Below are 22,913 nucleotides of genomic sequence, written 5' to 3' on the forward strand. Positions count from 1 at the left end.
TTGAAGACTATATAAAGATGCTGAAGATAGAAGACACTCAAGCAACTTCACCGGAAACTATCATTCTTGTCTCAATTTTTTGTCGTCACAAAACTTTGTAATTCTCAGTTTACAATAGTTACAAAATGAAAAAGATCGAGTCAACTTAGTTATACCAATTGAGGTTGTGTCACACAAGATCTAAATAAAAGATTAAGAATCAGAACTTGTCATAATACTGTAACTATTTTCAAAAATCACTAAAGGAGACCATTGCAACCCAAGGGACTGGAGTAGGGCACCATATTGGTGATCCGAACAAGTATAAATCCTCAGTGTTTCTTTCATAATTATTTATTTACGCCTTTTGCTTTATTCTATTTTATTGTACATACTAATGAGTTGACTGTCATGATTGAGTCGACTCTTAAAAAGATTGCAATCACCCCCCCCCCCCCCCTTCCTGAATTTAAAGGGTAAGCATAAATCATATTTCCTGGTATCTTACTCCATTCGTCTTATTGGTAGTTTTCAAACGTTACAAGGGTGACAAAGCACTAATTGAACTTGCATTATGTTCAGTTACACGAAACTATCATCCTTGGTGACCAATTTTATTCAGGTAAACAATGAAATTGAAAATCAATTATAGGACAGAATAGAATGTCACTTGCTTCGGGTTGATAGAATAGGAAGACACGATTTCAAGATAGGACTGCAGGACAAGGAGAAACCAAAGGACAAAGTAGAAACAACGCATCAGACGCAACAACAGGAACGGAAAATTAAGAAAGGAAGAAAGAGAATCAACTCAAACACATCTTATTGTGGCAACTCTTGTAGTTACAGAGATTATTGCAGTTGGTTTCACATTACAAGGAGGCTTTGACAGCAATCCTGATCCAAATCAGGGGATGGCAATTCTAACAAGGCAAGCAGTTTTTAAAGCATTCATCATTACAGATGTCATTGCCTTTGTATGCTCTGCTGGTGCTGTATTCAGTTACTTTGCTATGGCAGCAAATGCTGCTTTTTTCCCAGAGTTGAGGGCTGTTCAGCGACTTTATGTGATTGCAACTGGCTTACAACATTTGGCTCTGGCAGCACTTGTCCAAGAATTTGTAACAGGAATATATGCTGCTTTGGTACATTCCACTGATTTGGAGATAACTGTCTCTGCCATTGGTTGTTTCTCTTTCCTCATCTATTTTTACATGTTGTCCATGCCATTGGATTGGAAGTGTTTGTAATCGACAATTACCATTTTCTTGCATTACTATTACTGTGGTCTCAAAGTAAGCAAATTTCCACTTCACATATGGACAATCTCCTCCGCTGTTTAGCCAAAATCATCCTCCACCACCACGCTCTCTGAATCAATTTACCATTTCTCTACCACCAACCTTGAAAGGTTAATTCTTCAGTTGTCCACAAGAAGAATACAAGCATAAAGTTCAAAGGTTATGTTTTTCAATTTTGGGAAATCAATCTTTTTTCCTCTATATTGCTTTGTGCTTGCATTATATTTTTGGCTCTTATATATCCGTTGTTGGGATTTGTACTCAAAACAGTGACAGAAAAACTAAAATGTGAGGCAATGATGACTAAATATATGCATTTTAACCGGAACATCACTTAATGTCTCTCTCCTTCTTCCATCCTCTTTGTGTCGTGTGCTATTATCAAGGGTCCACCTTATATCTCCAACAGAACTCACCTGGTTCCTCTGTAATACAATGAATAAAGCATAAACCGAGATATGCAAGCTTTTCTTTTGCACAGAGATGAAATGGTTTAGCATTAAAATAGCTATTATTTAAGAAGCACCCACCATAATGCACTTATACTAGTATATGTGTCATATTTAGGCAAGAATCACTTTTGTGCCTAACTTTAGGATTACATTAACAAGTTTTGGCTTTACACAAACTTCAGAAATCTTTGGCTAGAGTAGCTTTAACAACAGCCTGAGCTATAGGGTGATAAGAATCACACGCCTCCAAGAATACCCTTCTAGCAAAAGCTCTGTCTTCTTTCTTCCCAGCACCTTTGTACGAGTGCAGTGTAGAGCGGACGAAGGTATAATATCCTGCCAATTTCTTTCAGAGTTCTTTCTACCACACCATAGTAGTCCCTGCACCTTGCTGAAATGGCCAGCTGTAGAAAAGCTACCTCGACCTCATAATTTTTCGACTCTGAAAGAATATAGAGAGCATCTAAAGCTGTGACCTGAAAATAGCACAAAATGACTTCAATAACAATTTCCCAGTTCAAGAACAAAGGGTGAGTTTAGAGCAATGCCTTAAAAGGTAAAAGTTCAAGGCAAAGACATTTCCTAGCAGTGAGGTAGATGTCTTCCAGGACTAGATTTTATTACTATATTAGAAATATAATCACGAGTTAAAGCAATGGAAATAATAGTTAAGAGTGATGAAACATAAATTATAAGAACTAAGTGGGGGTGGGAGGCTTAGACGGTGGGAAGGAAAAAATTAACATAATAGAGAATGAACAGACAACATTGTCGACTTTAATAGATCAATATCTGCAGACTATCTATCGGCTTCTTCGATGGAGTAGATGCAGTCAAAAGAGAGGAAAGACAGATATAGGCGTTTCAAAGTAGGACTTCATCAATCAGTGTGCTATTTTCTTTAGATATAATTTTATGTATAACCAGTAAATCCACGAGGGCCAGCTGGTGCACAGTTTGAAACTTCAAAGATAATGGGATGCCCCTCTACCCTGCTTCACTTAAAATACTTGCCTTTTATCTGCGGAAAGGTAACTCGTGATGTGTGCCTAAATCACACATCAAATGGCTGAGTGCTTTCGTAACTCGTGATGTGCGCCTAAATCACACATCAAATGGCTGAGTGCTTTCGTTAGATATAATTAAGCAACACAAATCAAATGGGCTTATAAAAATAAAACCTCTCTCCTTCATCAAAACTTTCAAGGGCAAAAGTAGAACAAAAATCAATTCCAAAAAATGCATATGAGAATCACAACCAATAGATTTATCAGCTAATGCACTCTGAGACACAGGTTGGAGAGGAAAATACAACTCTTTTTGAGAGAAACAATGCTGATTTAGTCTCTAAGCAATGTTAGACTTATTAAGATGACGCAAACATTTTGTCCACTAAATCATGGGGGCACGTACAAGCACACGAGAGAAGCAGCACAATCCTGTGACGCATGCATTCGATTCGATTTGCTAACATGCATTAACAATTGAATCAATTCGCCTGCAGTGATCTTAGGTGGATTTATGCACCTAAGTGTTGCTATCTAGCCTTAATTAGTTTAGTTTTGAGAACTTCTTGTGGACGTAATGAGTTAATCTTCGTATAAACGAGCATCTAAGTGTTAAGTTATTTGTTATGATGTTTAAGGTGTGTTCAAATCAAAGTTGGGAAGCAAAATGTTCACTTAGAGTTAAACGAGAAAACTAGTCGACTTAGATTGAGCTATGTGCTATCCTAGTTTGTCTTGTTTGATTCTACTGTGTTATGAGCTCTAATTCATGGTGGTTTATGTTATAGGAGGCTTGGTGAGATGTTAAGGTTGATAAATGGATGTGGTACAAGCCGGAATTGAAGAGGAAAAGCTACCACGAAGCAAGGGATCCTCCTCCTCCTCCTCTAAAGCTAAACGGATGGAGCTTGCTTGGACAAAATCTGAAAAAATTTGAGCACGCCCTGTGTTAAGGGCGTGCCACACCCTTGGATCTCCGTGTTAAGGGCGTGCTACACCCTTAGTCACAAAGCACAATGTGCGATTTCCAGTAAGCATCAGCGATAAGGACGTGCCACGCCCTTATCGCGCCAATATCATAGCGTGGCATGCTAGTGTGTCAAAATCGAGCACTCGACTCCTACTATAAATAAGACACTTCAACTCTTTTGTAAACACCTGGGACGACTTGTGGGGCTGGAAACACACTTGAGGAGGCTTCAATTAGGGATTTTATTCTTTTACTTTAGTTTACTTTTGGATTATTACATGGATTCCATCATTATGATTTCTTGTAATTCCATGAGTGGCTAAACACCCTCATCCAGGATTAAGGCCAAGAACATGATTACTTAAGCTTTTTAATTGAGTTGTTTTATGTTATTGTCATTATTGGTTGTTCTTGTATCCTTGTTTTAACTATTCTACGGATTCGCGACCCTTAGGATAAATGCATAATTCTATCATGAGCCCGAAAGGAGGAATGATAGAATAGAATGTGGGATATATGTAATAGGAACGTAATCATTCAATGAATTGAAGTTATGATTTGCATTTAAGGTAAGAGTATACCTAATTCGCCTATTTGGTTCATATATGAAAAGAAATACAAATGCATTTAACTTAGTTCTTGCATCCCCGCTCAACGATGCCGTTGTGAGGCTAAGTTAGATAGTTGATTAGAGGTTCGGAAGACCACGATCACGTTATAAACCCCATGAATCAACAGCCAAGATAATTAACTAAATCAATGGGATTATATAGCAAAGTAGGATTGTTCGTAGTGCCTTAACCCTGAGTTTCTCCCCATTATTTTTTTGGGTAAACAGTGTTTCGATTTCACCAAAATATAGTCATTACAAACCTTGGGGATTGCTGACCAATCACCTCTCACATCCTATAAGTACCTAAGCATATACACACATCTGAAAGTAAAGAACAACTACACTCTATTTATACATCAAGGATAGGAATTTAAAGTCTGCAGGTACTTGTGCCATCTAGCTACAAGGTTTCCCTTTGTATGTAATGCAATGTCTCTACAAATTTTATCACTAGAATAGGTGCCTTTCTGAAATCTGAGGGTGTTTCTGGCTCTCCATATTGAGTAGATCGTCATGTTGAACAAAACTGCAGCAATTTCCCAGAAACCTAAAGTCTGCTTCATACCTGTCACCAACCAGTCAACCTCAGCACTCCAGCTTCCAATTCTTCTATTTTGACCAAGCCATCAAAGCAACCTGCTCCAAATGCCCTTTGTAATGCCACAGTAAAACAGTCAAAAAATAAATAGTCAAACAGTTCATCAGGTAGCCCACAAAACACACAGGTTTTAGGAGCTTGAATAACAATTTTCATCAGTCTATCAACTGTTGCCAATTTTTGTTGCAAAGCTAGCCATAAATTAAATTTATGAGTAAGCTGCATATGAGGCTGCAAGGTCAGCTTTTTCCAGGTTACTTTAGGGTGCTGAGGTATCTACAATAAGTAGAGTTTTTTAATGCTAAATTTATCTCCTTTCTGCACCTGCTTCAACCTACTTAGCATATCACCTTGCACCTGCATTATTGTTCAAGACCTTTACATTACCTTATTGTTAAGTTTACTTTTAATTGTTAACACTCAATTACTCTTGGTTACTTTAGCACTTGATTCATCTTCATAGTGAACTAGAATTAGATAGTTGTTTAACACAAGTCCATGAGGGATCGATACTTGGATTTTTAAGGCCATTTTACTACTTGGTGGACCACGTACACTTGCGTGTGCGCTTGGGCACAACAAGTTTTTGGCATTGTTGACGAGGACTTGAAAATTGACAACTGTCTTAGTTTAGTTTTGTCATTTGATTTCGTGAGTGATAAGTACTTGATCTTAGCTTCTGAATTTGCAGGCACAAGTTTGTAAAGCAAGTAAGCTATCAAGGGACGGAGAGTTGGCTGAACTATATCCCGAACCTGAGCAATGCTTATACCAAATAAGGAGAGAAGCAGTACTTCTCTACCGAAGTCCGCAAATTCAGCAACTTTTGCACAGTAGTGAGTAGTTTACTGGTTTGTCACATGAGGATCTACAGGTCCACTTACAAAACTTTTTGGAGATAAGTGACATGTTCATTCCCCCTGGAGTCTCTACGGATTATGTAAGACTAATACTCTTTCCCTTCTCACTTTTGGGGGAAGCAAAGAAGTGGTTGAACGTCGAGCCGGCAGTTTCTATCACTACATGGGACGACTTGGCAAGGAAGTTCCTCATCCGTTTCTTCCCATCCGGCAAGACTGCAAGGCTACGCAGTGAAATCTTGAATTTCAAGCAGAAGCCGGATGAAAACTTATATCATGCATGGGAGAGGTTTAAATCACTTCTCAAGGACTGTCCACATCACCAACAGTCCAATGAGGTACTGGCTTACACCTTTATAGAAGCTATTGACCATAATACGAAAATTTTGTTAGATTCAGTTGTAGGTGGTCAAGCATTGGAGAAAATCTATGATGAGCACTATACCTTGTTGAACCATATTGCACAAGGTAATCTTGACTGGCATGGTGACATCTCTAAAAGCACAGTGAAAAATCCGGCAAACATGATTAAAGTTGATAGTGTCACAGCCGTAGCCACCCAATTGTCAGCTCTTTAGAATCAAATGATGACACAGTTTAGCAAATTGGGTCTGAATCAGTCTCAGGCTCAGGTGAATGCGATCCCCGTCTTGGTGTGAGATTTGTGGCAACAATGGTCATTCTGCAAACTTGTGCCGAGCAAATCCGGGGTTGCTGAATTTTGTAGGCAATGCGTAGAAGGATACTTATGGCAATGCCTACAACCATAAGTGGCAGAGTCATCCCAACTATTCATGAGGCATTAATCAGACTCAACAGTTCCAGCAGCAAAACAACACACAGGCCAGTAATATTGAGGAAACTTTAAAGAAGATCCTGGATAACCAATAGCAAATGGCTACTGTGATAAAGAATCAATAGCTTGCTCAAAAGAATTTAGAGGCACAATTGGGGCAACTAGATCAGGCGCAAAACACCAGGCCCTAAGGCGCATTACCAAGTGACACAGAGAATCCAAAGCAAGTAATAGCAATCACCTTGAAGAGTGATAGAGATCTCGTTGACAGACATCCTAAGAAAAATAAGGAGGTACAAGCAAAGCGAATCCCACAACATGTAGAGAAAAAGCAAGTTGAAGTTGAGGATACTGAAAAGTCAGAAAAGTCTTAGTACCCGAAAACAAAGGCTGCTGAGCATGTAATTGAAATACCACCACCACCAATCCCTCAAAGGCTCAAAAAGGCCAAAGAGGATGCATGTTTCAAGAAGTTCTTTGACACGTTTACAGAATTTCACATTAATCTTCCTTTGTTAGATGTTTTGCAGGCATGCCTAAGTACGCTAAGTACTTGAAGGATGTGGTGACTAATAAGACGAAGCTGTAGGAAATTGAGATGGTGGCACTTACTGAGGAGTGCAGTTCGGTGGTGATAAGAAAAATGCCTAAGAAATTGAAGAACCCAAGGAGTTTCACCCACCCCGTACAAATTGGTGATAATGATGTGGTCCATGCCTGGAGTGATTTAGGGGCAAGTATAAACTCGATGCCTCTGTCAGTGTTCAATACTCCTAGTTTGGGGAAACCACAGCCATGTTCTGTGGTGCTTCAAATGACGGACAGAATCAGAGTTCATCCCGAAGGAATCATTGAAGACGTGCTCATTAAGGTTGGTAAATTTATTATTTCTACTGACTTTATTGTTCTTGACTGTGATGTAGATGACAGGGTGCCGATCATATTGGACGTCCATTCTTGGCAACGGGAGGAGCACTGGTTGATGTTAGAAAGGGCACTCTTAAAATGAGATTGGATGATGAAGAGGTGATTTTCAAAGTGTACAAACCACTCATTCCCCTTCCCATTATAAAAGCTTATGTATGATAACAACCATGGAAGTGGATGAGTGTGGGGTGGTGGAGTCTAAGCCACCAAAGACCTCTTCGGACAGTCTCGTAGAGTTGCCCAAGCCACCAGTTATACCTGAAAGGGTGAGGCTGAGAGAAGAGCCTGAAAAGACGAATATTAAGATAAATTCTGACCTTGAGAGTACATACACAAAAGGTCAGAAAAGAGTGAGAAGATGGCCTCCGAGTGGGAGGAAGAGGATGAAAGAATATGGATGAGAAGTAGTGATGTGGGTCGTGCTGCAACACTAAATCAGGTGTTGCTTGGGAGACAACCCAAGTTAAGTTAGGTATTTATTTCTCACTTTTAGTTTTTATTTCACGTAGTTTTTGTTTTTGTTGAGACACGGGTTGAAGGGAAGTCTGAGTACTAGAGACCCAAGCTATGAAGCATGGCAAAGATTGGGTATGGCGTCTATCCGACCTCATTGATGTTTAAACATGGCCGCCCAACTACCTATAACGCTAGTCACTACTCCTACTGGGGCTAGGAAGTAAGCCCCACAACCCAAAGCGGCTAGGCCTAGAGGCCTCAGAGAGTATTTCTATCCTTACTTTTAAGTATATTTTTGGAGACAAAGTGTGTTTTTAAGTGTGGGGTGGGAAAAATTCTCATGGTCTCAGGTGAAGTGATGCTATAGAATCTTAATTCTTAGTTGCTTTCTAGTTTTTTAGTAGATTTAAAAAAAATATAAAAAGATTTTCTTTGTTAGTTTGGTTTTTGTTAATGTCAGTCTAGTAGGAGCATACTTCACCCACCCCGTGGTTGTTCTTTTCCATGGGAGCGCCCTTTGAACCCAATATCTTTTTATTTTGTTTTTAGGAATAGATTTTAGAATTTTGTGTTAGGAATAAGTGGGATGTTCTTGCTAGTTGCTATGTGTGACTACATGATGCAAGTGGTTTTGAATGTAAAAGCATGATTGTGTTGAATGACTACTTTTGAGACACTTAGGCTCATGCTTATGACTCTTGTGCGATGTTGGCTTAATTGTGAATTCATGTTATTGCTTGACTTTAAAGTCTATAATGATCCTACTTGATTTGAGCACGTACCATGTGTGATGTGAGGTTTTGTGTACTCTTTGTTGCATATTGATGTCTAGAACTTGCATGGTGTGTGTGCAAAGTGAAATAAAGAATGTGGGTTTAGGGGATGATATAGACATTTCTTTGATAACCATGTTTCATACCCCTCTTATCTACCAGTGCGCATAATCTTACCCCTCTTATCTGCCAGTACGCATAATCTTAGTTCGCCCTATTGAACCTTTGCCTATTTCTTAGGTAGCTTCATATGTAGCCTATTTTCATTCTTTGATTGAGCATAATTTGATCCAAAGCTCCTAAGCGCTTTAGTTGAAAACTTGTTGAGGGTAAGAAGTAAGAAAAATAAGGAGAGAGGTGAAAGTGAAGCCCCAAAATAATAGCTATTGGTGTTGAAAAAGTTGATGTGTAAGGTTGGGAGTAATGTAATGAACAAGATAGAAATTGATCTATATTGAGTCATGTGCTGATAGAGAATACTCCCTACTCAATATGAACTAGCTTAATAAGGTGGGGCAAAACAAAGGAGATGTGTGAAGGTAGATGTGGTGAGAGTTTGATTATTTGTAGAAGAGTGTTCAATGTTATGTGTAATGTATTAAAGCGATTAGGGAAGAAAGTCACTATTACTGGCCATAATAGTTCCTACCTGTCCCTTGGCCTACATTACAACTCTTAAAGTCCTAATTTGATCTTAAGTCCTAGCATTCTGATATTATTAGAATACTACACTAAGGGCAAGCCTATGGTTCGTCATGTGTGACATGTGAATTCTTTGTGAGAGTGAGCGCAATTTGATTCTTAAGCCCATTCTTGTGATAAATTGCATCTCTCCGAGTGAATATGGGTAACTCTCTTGCAGTGAGGGCACATGTTTGATGACAATTAGGTGACTTATATGATCTCTTTGATTGAGTATGCATGAGTTTGCCAACTTAGTGAGTCAATTTTTGAGGCTAGGTTGTTTTTGAAGTAGTATTCTTGAGCTTTCAAGTGTATACAACATGCTTAGTGTAGAACTTGCAATCTGTGTAGTCATTGTAGTGCTAGCTCGAGTGCCTTGCTTGTTGTAGGAGTAATGTGAAGTCTTCCTTAAATGATGCTTAAATTAAAGAGTTATTTGAGGATGAACAAGGCTTTAAGTGTGGGGTGACGATCTTAGGTGGATTTATGCACCTAAGTGTTATTATCTAGCCTTAATTAGCTTAGTTTTGAGGACTTCTTGTGGACGTAATGAGTTCATCTTGGAATAAATGAGCATCTAAGTGTTAAGTTATGTGTTTATGATGTTTAAGGTGTATTCAAATCAAATTTGGGAAGAAAAACGTTCACTTAGAGTTAAACGAGAAAACTAGTCGTCTTAGATTGAGCCATGTGTTATCCTAGGTTGTCTTGTTTGATTCTACTGTGTTATGAGCTCTAATTCATGTTGCTTTATGTTATAGGAAGATTGGTGAGTCATTAAAGTTGATAAATGGATGAGTTATAAGATGGAATTGAAGAGGAAAATCTACCATGAAGCAAGGGATCAAAGGCCAAAGGCATGGAGCTTGCTTGGACAAAAACTGGAAAATTTGAGGGCATGCCACGCCCTTAGTCACAAAGCAAAATGTGCAATTTCCAGGAAGCATCTGCGATAAGGGTGTTCCACGCCTTTAACGCGCCAATGTCATAACGTGGCACGCTAGTGTGTCAAAATCGGGCACTTGGCTCCTTCTATAAATAGGACACTTCAACTCTTTTGTAAACACCTGGGACGACTTGTGGGGCTTGAAACACACTTGAGGAGGCTTTAATTAGGGTTTTTATTCTTTTACTTTAGTTTACTTTTGGATTATTACATGGATTCTATCATTAAAATTTCTTGTAATTCCATGAGTGGCTAAACACCCTCATCTAGGATTAAGGTCACGAACATGAGTACTTAAGCTTGTTAATTGAGTTGGTTTATGTTATTATCATTACTGGTTGTTCATGTATCTTTGTTTTAACTATTCTACAGATTTGCGACCCTTAGGATAAATGCATAATTCTATCATGAGCTCGGAAGGAGGAATGATAGAATAAAATGTTGGATATATGGAAAAGGATCATAATCATTCAATGAATTAAAGTTGTGATTTGCATTTAGGATAGGAATATACCTAATTTGCCCTATTTGGTTCATATACGGGAAGAAATACAAATGTGTTTAACTTAGTTCTTGCATCCCTGCTCAACAATGTAGTTGTGAGGCTAAGTTAGATAACTGATTAAAGGTTCGGATGACAATGATCATGTTATAAACCCCTGAACCAACAACCAAGATAACTAACTAAATCAATGAGATTATATGGCAAAGTAGGATTGTTCGCAGTGCCTTAACCCTATGTTTCTCCACATTATTGTTCAAGACATTTACATTACTGCATTGTTAAGTTTACTTTTAATTGTTAAAACTCAATTACTCTTGGTTACTTTAGCACTTGATTCATTTTAATAGTGAACTAGAATTGGATAGTTGTTTAACACAAGTCTCTGTAGGATCAATACTTGGCTTTTAAACGCCATTTTACTACTTGGTGAACCACGTACACTTGCGTGTGCGCTTGAGCGCAACATGCAACTCAAGTTTGAAGTAACAATTTTTAGTTGTAAAATGAGATAGGCTGCAGTCAAGCACCAAGACCAGCACCAGAGAAGAAGTTGATGATGATTCATTGTATTGGAGATCCATGGGTAAAAGGTAAACACTTACCAAAGGAGGAGCATATATAAGACAAAAGCATATGTACGTATATATCTATGGTTTATCCAAAAAATTTTTTATATATATATACACGTGTGTGTGTGTGTGTGTTAGTCCCTGGGGCAGACAACCACATAATAAAAACCATCAACCAATAACTGGTACGGAGGATTTAGCATTGTATTACTCATTTGGTAGAAAGTAACAAAAAAAAAAATTCACAAGGTTCAATAAGATTTAACACTAGAAAATAAAGAAAATACAATCACTTCATTACTGGACAAGATAAAATCCAAAAAGGAAAAGGAGGGAGGTAGATAATAGATAATTTGCCAATTTAAGAATAAACTTCTCAGATAATAGCTAATTACTACCTGAGATGCTTCAACAGATCTGGGCAGGTTCTTGAGGTAAAGCTCCCATTCCTGTCCCTTCCAGTCAGCAACTTCATCCTCCCTTGGTGTCCTACCTAGCTTGAACTCATTAGCAAGCGAAACAATCTTTGAGTAAAGATTAGAAACTGGTTCCATGGCATCCGGAGGGATCCCAGTGCCCTCAGTCCAAAGTTTCAAATCAATCTTGTTCTCTATTCCAGGGACATTAGCTTTAAGGAAATTGAGAAACATATCAGTATCAATAGACTGAAATTTGAAGGTACCACTATACTTATTCAGAAAGTCATCAAAAGCAGATCTTCCAATCTGAGAAATGAAGTGGATGAAAAGCTAAGTTAGCTTATGCAAGATGAAACAAAAATATTTCCAGGACGAAATGATTTACCAACCTGTCTCTCAATGCGCCATAAAAACTGGAAGCCCTTTTCATATGGAACTACAGAGTACACATCATCAGGATCCACACATGCCTGTCTTGTCTTTAGCTTTGTGAACTCCATGTTATCCTTGAATCTCTCAATTTCTTTAACAAGTCCCTTCCAACCAATTCCAATATTTAATGAAGCAATGTCTTCGCCTTGCACGGCCTCAATAATTCTTCGCTCTGCATATGTTGTAATACCCTTCAAAAAATTGTGGAAGGAACAATAAATCATCATAGTACATGCCTATATTCAAGTTGCAGCCAAAAGTTAATGCAGGCATTGCACTTCATTTCTTCCAGGGTCCTCATAATAGAATCATATTTCACACGCTAATCCACAATTCATACAGAAGAGCAAAAGTTCTATGTCTTATCTCAACAAACTAACACAAGTAGAAGCCAAGATCCACCTTTTGTGCTATTTCAAAATCAAGTTAATATACCTTCATGCAAAATAAGTCACCAAAAGGAATGGTATCATATAGTAGTCGCAAAATTGCAATATTGAAAATCTTGGCAGATTTCCCAAATAGTGTCTCAGAAGGCAATTGTTTTAAGGTGAAGCCTTTAAGTGAAGAAACAAGAAGGTCAAAGAAATTAAAATGTAATAGAACCTAAACGAAAACGATTATAACGTTCAATAAAAACTAAAGACTGCCAGAAAATTAGAGCCTGCTGAGAAAAAAAACATTAGTTAGTACAGGCCTTTAAGCATGCAGATCTTTCCAGATTGACTTTTCAAATACACCATTTAGTCCCTCCCCTTCCTTCCATGCTTTTTGCAATGTCTACTATGTTATGCAAACTCTTGGTTCTTGCATGACCTACCTCCAATAATTGAGAGATGGCAGTGAGATCTATGCAATTATTTTTACTGTACTCCCGCTAAAGGTTCATTTGAGCTAGGTGCAACCCAGCTGAGAACTTCTATAACGACCCTCATGGTCGTTTTGGATTTTCGGCATGTTTTCCCTATTTTGACCCCTTCGGTAGCTTCAATATGTCATTTGTGACTTGCGGGGATGGGCGGCATGATCTCCGGGTGTTTGATGAATATTGGGTGACATTTTCAGTTTTGAAGGGTTGGAATTTGAGAAGTTTGACCAAAGCCAACATTCTAGATTAACAAGCTCGGATTCAACAACAACAACAACATACCCAGTATACTCCCACCAAGTGGGGTCTGCGGAGGGTAAGTGTACAAGTCCATACCACTACCTCAAATTCTAACAATTCTATTAGGTCGGGGAGGTGATTTTTGACTTAGTTGGGTGGTTTTTGCGGATTCCGGGGCATTTGAGGGTGATTTGGATCATTAGTTGGATATTTGATTTGGTTTGTTTTTGAGGGATTTCAAACATATTCCCAGAGTCCATTCGGAGTTCGATTGAAATTTGTAGTTGTTGCCGGTTGTTGTGTCTGGTACCACTTGCAATTGCGAAGCTTAGTTCGCAATTGCTAGGCTTCAATGTTTGGGAGAATCTCCCAATTGCAAGGTTAGAGGTTTTGGTCTGTGTTTAGAGGGGATCTCGCAATTGGGAGGTCTTGTTTACAATTGTGAGATCAGAGAGGGGTTTGAGAGGCTCACAATTGCGATGGTGGGTTCACAATTATGATGTTGAGTCGGGCTCGGGTTCCTCACAATTGTGAAGATCCCTCTCAACTTTATTAGACTTTTCCCAAAACGACTTAATCACTTTCTAACTTGTTTTTAGAACTCTAGACCTAGGCTTTGTGAGATTTTGGAGGGATTTCAAGGGTTCATTGCCGCGGTAAGAGTATTCTAACCTTCCATGTATGATCCTCCGCTATTTCAGCGTTTAACTAGTGATATAATTGGTGTTTCGGATTGGGAATTTGGGGGGAGGGGGGGTTGTCCAAAGCTTCTAGATATCATTGTTCTCAAAGCACAATAGTGCAATATGGATATCATTGTTCTCGTATTTATGAGTAGATGGTGACTTTGATAGCGTGACACATTGCAGAAGCTTCTCAGAAAGGAAAATCGGTGATTTAGTGAATTCTTTGGGTTTTTCTTCGGCATCCAAGTAGGCTAGGTTTACCTTCTTCATAGATTGAGCTATCCTGTGCTATGATTATGATATTATGCTAGATATGGGGTAGGATTTAGGTGTTGAAAGTATGAATGAAAATATTTGGATTAGTTGAACCATTTAGGCTATCTTAAAACCGTAAATTAGGAGTAATTAGTTTAGTTACTCATGTCTTAGGTGAAATTGGCCGTAGTTGCTTAAGTTAAGGGAAATGCCTTAGTTGTCATTATTTTAGGTGGGATTGACTTAGTTGTTCTTTTTTGGGAAGAATTACTATCTTAGGGCTATTTATGGCTTGCTCAATATCTAGAAATGAACTTTGATACCGTAGCCTAGTCCGGGGTAGAAGTTGACTAAAATGGATTTCGGAAATTAGAAGTGGGCCCCTCCAGCCCATCTTAGGTCAAGACTTGTGTTAGCCTTGTAGACTTATTTACGCATGATACACCTTTATTAATGTTCGGTTTGACACTTGAGGAGATTGAATATATTTAATGAGTAAGTTAGTTGCATATTGAAAGATTGATGCTAATTCCGAGTATTGCTAATGATATTGCTTATATTCATGATTAATGATTATGACTTATAGATTTGATTAACGGCTTATAGATATGATTAATGGCTCATAAATATGATTAATTGAAATAACTTATGAATATGACTATTGACATGGCCTTTGGGCATGGTTATCGGAATGACTTAATAGATGCGGTATTGGTATGGTTACGGGTGTGGGTAACGATATGGCTTATGGTTGTGATTCTTGGTCCGGTGTATAGAATATGAGAAAAAGGGATGATCTATAGTTATAGTTCCTTGGTATAGTCTATTGGGTTAGTTTATCAGTATGGCTAGTTGATATGGTTCGTGGTACGGTTTATAAATATAAGTTCCGCTTCGAGTACAACAGTTGATAATGATCTTGATAGTATGATTCTGGTTCAAGTCCAGCAAATAATCATAATGATGATACTATTGAGTTCCAGTTCAAGTCCGACATTGGGAAGTATGTATGAGATGATACGGTTCAGATGAATTCTTAGTCACGGCATGATAATTTGGTAATTTACAGCTATTCAGTTGCTTGGTTTCCTTGATTGTACCCTCCAGGCTTATGGGGGCTTGCATTGGGTTATTTACTCTTCCGCACTTATTGGCTTATGGGGTCCAATCTTGCAGGTACAATGTATGATCTTTATGTTACTATCTCGTATGTATTCATTTATTTATGTACAGCGGTGTCGGAGCTTATTTCTATGTTCGCCCCCTTTGCCTTGACTTAGCTTATTTTATCTTGTATCAATATCATGATTTAGCTCAATCAGCCGATGATACCTAGTGAGTACCCGTGATTTTGGTACTTATACTACACTTTTGTACCTTTTTGGTCCAGATCTGAGTAATAGTTGTCGTCACTGATTCGACTCTCATGCAGGATTGATTTTGGAGATTGGGTGAGCTCTTGGAGTCGAAGTTACCCATTTTCCTTCTATTTATCTATGTCAAGTCTTTCATCCTCGAGACAGATTGTATTTGATTATTTAGTATTCATAGTTCATTTATAGTAGCTCTTGTACCGACATTACTGAGTCTTGAGATGGTTGCTGGTTTTCTATTTATCTATTAGACTACTAATACTGTATTATTGCTATTTAAGTCTTTAATTGTTAATTTCCGACTTTTAGACCATTTTCCACCAAGTTAGCCCATTGCATCTAGCTCCGGGCTATGGTTCGGCTTACCTACTGGGAGGATAGAGTAGGTGCCATCATGACTCATACATCGGGTCGTGACAAAAGGTGAACACAATGAAAGTCCGCTGCACTTCCGATATATGTGTAGAATATTGCACAAAAGGAAGATAACCTATTGGTGAAACGGGTAAACCACATCTACTTGGTATCAGTAAGAACTCAAGATAAATAGGAGTTGGTATTGGAGGAAAATATGTGGAATAAGGGACAAAGTCAAAAGGGGGTACATATAGAATGGTTGGTTGAAAGCAACAGGTAAATATACCATATCAAGTGACTATGACTGATGCAAAGGAGACGTGGAACAATGGAAACAGTGAAGATGGGTTTGGAGCAACCTTAATGTGCATAAGCTTAGGTTTATATGCTGGCTTAGTTCTCATCAAAGACTGCTTACACTAACTAGAATGCAGCATATGGGGTTTGGTCAGGAAGTTGATTGTTTACTATGTGGAAATGCACCTGAGGACTTCTAACATCTATCTTTTGATCTATCTTTCACAAACATGCCCACAAGAACTGATGAAGTGTCTAGGATTGCCAAACTTGAATACAGAACACACAGGGCTATGGAGGAGAGTGTACAGGAGAAAGGAAAAAAGAAATTATGTAGGAACTTTGGAATGGTTGTACTGGCTGCGTTGGTCTATGCAATATGGACAGCTCGGAATGAAGCGATGTGGAATTCAAGCATTCCAAATCCTAGAATGATCTGTCAACAAGTTAAATTAGAATGCAAGTACAGAGTACAAGGACACGGCTAAGCACAAAAATATAGGCGAGATATAGAGTGGATAAATTATTTGTATAGACGATAAGGGTAAAGATATATTGGAATGATTTAGCTAAACCAACCTAAGTTAGCTAGTCATTAGTTGCTTTCTTTGAGTTTTCTGTTCTGTAGTGTTCATGGTTGGTGGTTATAAGATTTCTTACTTTCACCAAAAGAAAAAAATAAAAAAACTTGGCTGGATGCTTATGTTGTTGTTGATAAAATTTTGGCTAAAGGCTCGTATATGAAATTACTACTTGATTATTCATTCGCTTCATTACGTTCATTGTTAAATGATTGGTAGTCTGTGGGAAGGATTGACTCTGGTGCCGGATTTGTTGTGTTGTTATTGCACATCTCCAGTATGTTGTACAGAGCGGAGTGTTGGCCAGTTAAGACTTCCCATATCCAAAAGTTGAAGGTGGCGGAAATGAGGATGTTGCGTTGAATGTGTGGTCTTACAAGGGCTGACTGGGTTAGGAATGAGACTATTCGGGAGAAGGTGGGAGTGGTATCGGTGGAGGAAAAAATGCGGGAAGTGAGGTTGAGATGGTTTGGTCATGTGATGGGAGGGGCACGGATGCCCCAGTTCGTAGGTATGAGAGACTAGCGTTAGATGGTTTCAAGCGGGGTAGGAGTAGACCGAAGAAGTACTGGAGAGAAGTGATTAGACGTGACATGGAGCAGTTACGTCTCACTGAGGACATGACCCTGGATAGGAAGGTTTGGAGGAAAAACACTAGGATAGAGGGATAAGGTGGGTGGATGAATCGTAGTTCGTAGTTAGGAGGGTTTTGGTGTCTTTTGTTTGGTATTGTACATTACTTTTGTGGATGTTGTATCTATGTTAGTTTTATCATGTTTCATGCTTTGAATATTTTTGTATATTGTCCTGTGTCTTGAGTCGAGGGTCTATCGGAAACAGCCTCTCTACTTCTTTAGAGATAGTGGTATGGATTGCGTACATTCTACCCTCCCCAGGCCCTACTAGGTGGGAATATTCTGGGTTTGTTGTTGTTGTTGATGTACGTTGACATTGACGAAGCAAAAGGATAAACATTAGTATAGCGTCACCTAGACTATTCAAACTATATAGGATTTATTCGGTACACGGTGTTACATCCAGGGCATTTTTTTAGTGCATGTGCGTATATGAACCTCGCAAGTCCCCTATGAGTCCTAACTATTGGACAGAGGGAGCGGGTGTATACAGGTTATTCGCTGTTGCATATGCATTTGCATCTCATTTCATCATCATACATTACATATTGATTTTGAACGGTGAAATGGCTCAAGTGTTGTGAAAGTGACTTATTCTTTTTCCTCCTTGTTTGGTTGAGATGTTTGAGATAGCTGGTATGCTATAGTTGTGATTCACCATGAAGTTCTCTATTATTAACTGGCTTTACATATTGTTTCTGTTCTGATGACTGATATATGTTTTTTTAGCTGCTAGATCTCCTTTAAATTTGAGATGTGGATTTCTATTATATTAATGCTTTTAATGAAGTTTCCGCTTTCTACTCATCTTAAAAGGATTTTCGAAAAATGAATGGGGTTCGCCTACGGGGAATGGTGGGTTCCCTCACGGCCTAACGTATTTTTGGTCATGGCAACTTCACATCATTTAGGCAGCTCTTTACCGCAGATCACAGCACTGCCTACTTTCGCTTGCCTCATTATCTTTGGACTTACCTTTAAAACCAGTACTAATTAAATATCATTGACCAACTAAAGGTGAGATACTGATTGAAGAAACATTATAAGTAAATGTTTAGTGGTTGAAAGTAGACAGTTAGAAATTTTAGCTACTATCTAGATCTGAATTTAAACATTACTACTTCTCAAAAAACTAGATCTGAATTGAAAACATAAAAGTCCATCTTTGCATCTAAATTAGATCGTGAATGTGGTTTCTGCATTTGATTGACATGATATTTACTTCAGCAAGTTAATTATTGTTGATTCGTATTCTTTGTTAAGACTCTTGAAAATTACTGAATGTGTGTATTATTTTTATTCTGTCTACAGTTATTTTTCCTTGAATTCGGTATAGGATTTTGGTTCTCGGTTCTCCTCATTTGTGCCTAATTCACTAACACATGCTTTACTGCGCTCTGCGCATAAAGACAAAAGAGGCCTTGGAACTTTCTGGATTTTGCTCTTTTACCTATAACTCTGCTTGACTCTTTTCTTAGACCATCCTGCATCACCTCTAACCTTAGAATAAATGAAAAGAACAGCAGAAGATGCTATGTGATGCACAATTATGCAGTAATTCTTTTGGCATAAAAGTTTCCATTCGCCTTGGACCACTGAGGAGAACAAAGAGAACAATATAGTACATACATACTATCATCTAACCCTCCTAGACACCTACCCTCACACATTAAACTCCCTAAACTATAGTTTCTACATGTCTCTACAAACTCTAGGATCCACCAAATTCTATTTTAGCAACTAACACAGGCGTAAATAACCAACCATCCAACTGGTATAAGTTTTTTCTTTAATTCGAGTCAATTTGTGCGCACACAAATTAAGCCACCAGTACACACTATCTCCACCAGCACAAGCATCAGGTAACTATATATGTGTCCATCGAGGCTTAAGCAAACGGGAAAAAATTAGCTAGTGTTGTCCCTGTTAAAATTCGAACTTTACTTCTTGTCACTTAATTCTTGTCACTCCAATACTTCAACTTCTAAGCTATCCCCTTGGTGATTCCCATTGGAACTTTCCTGATCAATATCTGTACTTTCCCTTGCCAATCAAATCATAAGCTTACGGAAGGTAATCATAAAAGGATGCTAAAGATTACATCTTAAAAACTTAACTATCCTATAAACATAGAATTAAGTTATATTTTTCATGTGTTATTTATTTTTCAAGTGCTTAATACAATAAGGTATAATACCTCATTCAACCAAATGTGCTCGTTGTTTTTGTTTGTGAAAAAATTTCCTGTCCAGCTACGAGCAAGCTCATGTGCCACCACCTGTGATCCACTGGCGTCCCCCTTGATCACAGTGGGGGTTAAGAAAACCTCATCGGATCCTCCATTCCACCGACAGGAAAACTCGGAGGCAACACCAAAAGATCAAACCTTTCCCACTCATAAGGTCCAAAAAGCCTCTCTCTAACCTGCATGATCTCTTCCGTGCCTGCAAACTCTGTAGCAGCAGCATCCAAGACTCCAGGAACAGCATCAGAATATATCCTAGTCCTGGGTCCCACCTCCCAGAAACCCAACCCCCCCACCGCAAATGCAAATAAACATGGAGGTATAGGTTGTTCCATCACGAATTCCTCCACCACACTATCATCCCCACACCAAACTGAATCCTCACAAACCCCTTGCGACTCAGACAGAAATGGGGCCCGCCTCCACGTGTCTAGCAGCCATAACAGCCGATAGCTGGCGCGGGATGTTTAGTTTCGCAGCGTACTTGACGCGCGCAGCGGATGTATCCTGACAAGGAAAGATCGAACGAGCGTGAATGGGCAGGCAATGGCTGTACAGGAAAGGGTGAGTCTTTTTGAAAGTTTGAGGAAGGGAAAGCCATTGAAGCGCGGAACTTGAAGGGCTAGTTTTGGAGAGAATCGAGACTTGGGTTTGGTTAGAAAGGGAAATGGTGAGTGATTGTCCAAAAATTGGGTCTGGTTGAGAAGGAGAGAGAGAGAAAGGTAGCTGGGAAAGGGAAAGTTGGGTCGAGCACAGAGGAAACAGAGAGTGAGCGAGTGTCGAGAGTGAAGGGTCCAGAGTAAGGGCATGGAAGGGAGAGAAGAGTGGCAGAGGAGATTGTGGAAGATGGAAAACCAAAGTAGAAAGTGAGGGAAATATGGGTGGTGAATGGCTGAGTTGAATCAGTGAAGGAATGCGGGTCACTGAATGCCATGGAAGTTTTGATTGATGGTAGCGTGAGAATCTCTGTAACGAAGAAGAAAGAGATATACAGTCAAGAATAACATGAAAAATGGCGGCATCCTGTTTCTTGAGAAAACTAAACAAAACGTATCTCCGAGTGCTGTTTTAGTTTTTGGTGATTCTTGATCAAGAAGATTAAACGTTAATGACAATTAAAATCAGTGTTAAGTTAACTGAGGGTTCAATTAATATTTTTTTTAAAATTTTAATCTTTTTAAAAATATAACTAGTGAAAATATTCGTGTTTAGCGCGGTTATGAAACATACTATTTTTTTTTACAGTTATGAAATAATTTCTTAATAACCTTATAATTTATTTTGAGTGTATCTTTACGCTTTAAGAACTTCTACACAATTTTTTTCTTTCTATAGTGGTACTTTTGAGTGTAAGTTTACGCTTTAAGAATTTCTACACAATTTTTCTCTTTCTATAGTGGTACTTGGCTAGCTACTCATTCATATAATATTTATATTTCAGGCATACTAATTTTTACACATTAATAATTATTTTTAAAAAAATCTTTGACATTAAGACCAAGACAGTTAAAGAATATATAAATTACATTGTCATAATAAAGGCTAAATTTAAAAATATGTTTGAAAGAAATGGTAGGAAATTAGAAAAGCTAATTAAAGAATAATAAATACATATGTGAAGAACAATTTACTTCCTCTATATTCATGTAATGTAATGTATAATTATGCTACCTATTATGGTCATTAATTGTCTAATTGAATTACACTAAATGCTATGAGCACATGAAAATTTCATAAATCATCATAAACAATTCTACTCTTCAACTCAAGACTTGGAGTGACTCTGTAATTCAAGAAACTCGACTCTTATAGACATGGGAGGTTCTTATAACCGACATAAACCATGTGAGCTACATGGAGTCCAATGTTTTGCCCTTCTAAGGAGAGAACCCCACATTGGCGGGAGCGTCGTACTCTTGCCTGGGAGTACAACCAAAATTTAGTGATCACAATCTCATACTCGGCCTCTGGCCCAGAATTATCAACATCAATCCTACGGTGGCACGTAGTTTTAGGGGAAATACCACATTTCCCGCTCAATGCTAAATACTACTCCCAGACCAAGCTCAGAACGCGTTAGGAAATCCACCACAAACATCACAAGGGTCTATCATGAAGACCAAATCAAATCTCTTTCTCATTTATCAAATCATAATCAATTTGTGGATTTCTAACTCGACTCAAATCAAATCAATCTTTCTCAATATCAAAATGCATCAATTTGTTAAGTCATGGCAACATCAATAACTTTGAGAAAATATCAAGACTCATTGTAATAACTCAATTCTCATGAATCAATATACTCAATAATCCAATTTGTCATAAGGAAGCTTAAAGCTTGAAATACCAACTCACGGTAGAAACTTGAAATTCACAATATTAAATATCAAGTCATAACTTGGAAATTGTAAAATAATCATGTATAACAAAGCTTGAACAATTTATCTTCGCATAATCTCATGATGAAGTAATTTGGGTATAAACCCACTTGCAAAATCATATAAATCCATAATAAAATCAAAGCTTTGAGCACAAGAATGAAAGAATTGTTCATGTTCAAAACCCCATATACCTTGGATTATGATTTTTAAGATGAACAAGCTTGATTGGAAACTCTTCTTTACATTTTTGAGCTAAGTTTCTTGATGCCTTTGGATTGAAGAACTTTATTCTTGAACAGCTTGGTGAAATCTTTGGAAGATTCTTGAATTTCTTAGAGATGATTTGATTTAGGATTTTAGGAGAAACCCTAGTTTCTAGAGAATTTTGAAGGAGAAATGAGAGAAAAAATGATCTTCTCTCCTCCACTTGATATATATATAAAACCAAAATGGGCAGAAAAGACCAAAATACCCTTTTAAAAAAGAGTTGAAAATTACCGATCGGGGTCTGTGACGGTCGAACTGACAGTCCATCAGAGGAATTGACGGTCCATCAGAGGAACTGACGGTCCACCAGATCGCCTGTCACTCGAGTGCCAAAACTGGACATTCTGCCTTGACATGGAGGTCGAAGTGACGATCCGTCAGGAAACTAATGGTCCACCAGATCGTTCGTCACTCGGGAGCCAGAAATGACATATTCTGCCT

At 38.3% G+C, this 22,913-nt stretch overlaps 1 pseudogene; it reads right to left on the reverse strand.

The window, feature by feature from the left end:
• Positions 1-1,837: 1,837 nt before the first annotated feature.
• Positions 1,838-20,918, reverse strand: LOC107851602 (annotated as a pseudogene).
• Positions 20,919-22,913: the final 1,995 nt, after the last annotated feature.

The sequence above is a fragment of the Capsicum annuum genome, chromosome 12 (assembly GCF_002878395.1).
Source record: "Capsicum annuum cultivar UCD-10X-F1 chromosome 12, UCD10Xv1.1, whole genome shotgun sequence".
Taxonomy (NCBI): Eukaryota; Viridiplantae; Streptophyta; class Magnoliopsida; order Solanales; family Solanaceae; genus Capsicum; species Capsicum annuum.